Genomic DNA, 2,491 nt, shown 5'->3' with positions numbered 1-2,491 from the left:
GTTCTGTTTGTTTGAAAATGATGGCCGCATTTTGGTTCGCTGCAGGCAGGAGAGCGGCATCACAGTGACTGCATTAGCACAAGATATGCAGCGCCTACTCAAGGCCTTATGTGTGGGGTACTACAGGGTACAACCACAAATCACAGTTTGTGCGTGTCCAGAACACTGTAAAGAGTGTAACCTATGCGGAACATTCTGCGAACAGTAGCCGCAACATTTCTGCACATCACTGCAGACGCCATTTTCCAGCAAGACATTGCACGACCACGAGTTGCTGCACGAACACAAGCCTTCTTGTTGTCACAGTATGCCAGCCTTGAGCCCTCGCCTGCCGGATCAGCAGACTTGTAACCAGTCTGTGGTGAAACAAAGGGTGGAGCGCTTTGACCCAATATCAACCACAACAGATGAACTTTGGAAACAGGTGAATGCCGCATGCATGGCTATACCACAGGACGCCATTAGCGCCTTATACGCGTCGATGCCATCACGCGTGGAAGAAGTTTCTAGGGCCCATGGCGGACCCTGTGGCTACTAGGCAGCAGAACACATACTGAAGTAAGGTGACTGAAATGCTAATAATTTCTGCAGAACGTTCTAACGTACATGTCCTGTGAATATGAGCACCCTGTCTCTAGTCGTTCAAGGTGTTCTGTTTTTTTCTGAAAATGAGCGTGAACATGTAGACATGAAGAATAAGATGTAGAATTTTAATAAGATTTGTTTTATTTAAAAACTTTAAGAGTTTTAAAATAAAAAAATCGGAAGCATTACTTATCAGCACGCCCTCGTAAAATAAAGATAAATGTCAGTACGGCCTAACAGTTCCTCGACAGCATTCTTAAACACCTGTAGTAGTATCGCTGAGACAAACTAAAAAAACTAAACTCCTCCCGAACAGGCCATGAAGGCCCAACGGTACCGACCGGCCGCCGTGTCATCCTCAGCCCATAAGCGTCACTGGATGCGGATATGGAGGGGCATGAGGTCAGCACACCGCTCTCCCAGACGTATGTCAGTTTCCGAGACCGGAGCCGCTACTTCCCAATCAAGTAGCTCCTCAGTTTGTCTCACAAGGGCTGAGTGCACCCCGCTTGCCAACAGCGTCCGGCAGCCCGGATGGTCACCCATCCAAGTGCTAGCCCAGCCCGACAACGCTTAACTTCGGTGATCTGACGGGAACCGGTGTTACCACGGCGGCAAGCCCGTTGGCCGCTGAGACAAACACTTTGTAATAAATAAAGAATAACTGTAATGTGCACTGTAAACGTTTGACTCCCATTTTACTGATTGGTGCCCCACACCTAGCTCTTTTCTTAAAGACGTATTCACGTCATAAAGACGCATTAGAAAGTGTGATATGTGAAAATAATACAGTCATGGATGAATGACTTTGTGAAAAAAGTTGACTATGTCTGAAAATACAACGACGCGGGCGGTGGTGGGCGCAATGATGGTGTTGGGAGGGGGGGGGGGGGAGAAGGGGCGATGGGGTGAGTGGGGGGGGGGGGGGGGGAGGGGCATTTGAAATTTTCGCACGGCGCGGCGAAATCCCTGAGCAGGCTGTGACTGGCAGTAAAGGGAAGAAAAAGAAAGGAGGTTGGAAAGGTAATGGTAGGCTAGGCAGAAATTCTTCATAATTTTGTTGTTTTATCTGCAATAGCTGAAAGGTGATCCTCCAACCGCAATACGTGACTCCTGGGCGGTGCAGCACCCCCAGCGCTCGACGTCGGACTTGGAGAACGTGGCCTCCTTCCTTCTGGCAGACTGGTCTTCGTGTTTCCGGCACATAGAGTGTCATCCACCGGGTGTGACAGCTCCTCTCGTTAGACTCGTAATGCAGACCTCGTTGACGTGACGCACTGCCTCCCCTTCCTCAGCTAATGCGCGCACCACGTCGTAAGCGTCCGTACTCATCAGGAACTCAGGAGTACAAAGAAAGAAAACTGCTCCAGGAAAGAATATGCAGCCTTTTACCGAGCGAAGATGTGCATTGATTAAGGCATTACACTTTCTTTCGGAGATAGCTAGGTTAAAATCACTGTCCGGCGATCCTAATTTAATCTTTCCTTAGTTTATGTAAATTAATTTACAGTTTATGTTATTTAAGTAGATAAGCAAGTGCTTTCCAAACGTTATTTGTAAATTTCAGGTCCACACATTAATCACACGATTTTTTACCTTTTGTTCAGGAATTAAATGTAGGACGTACCCGTATGGAAACAACACCTAAGTGGTTCCAAAAGACTTAAAAATCGGCAAGAGCAACAACAGAAGTGTGACGAACAAATAAAGAAGAAACAAAACCTTTTTCAGCTGGTATCTCGTCGCCAATTAACGGAAATCAACCTCATGCGTCTCCAAGTACGTCGCCCACCCAGTAGAGATCCCTTGCGAGTGTTTTGAACAGACTGGCCAGAATCAAGAAACAGCTACCTTAGTGGGTGAAGAGGAAAATGAGACCGAGACTGAGGTTCAATTACGACATCAA

General features: G+C 47.3%; 1 pseudogene; it reads right to left on the bottom strand.

The window, feature by feature from the left end:
• Positions 1-1,095: 1,095 nt before the first annotated feature.
• LOC124796900 lies at positions 1,096-1,213 on the bottom strand (annotated as a pseudogene).
• Positions 1,214-2,491: the final 1,278 nt, after the last annotated feature.

This window comes from Schistocerca piceifrons, chromosome 4 (assembly GCF_021461385.2).
Source record: "Schistocerca piceifrons isolate TAMUIC-IGC-003096 chromosome 4, iqSchPice1.1, whole genome shotgun sequence".
NCBI classification, from domain to species: domain Eukaryota; kingdom Metazoa; phylum Arthropoda; class Insecta; order Orthoptera; family Acrididae; genus Schistocerca; species Schistocerca piceifrons.
Note: the sequence above shows the minus strand (reverse complement) of the source record. Positions and strands in the feature narration are given on the sequence as shown.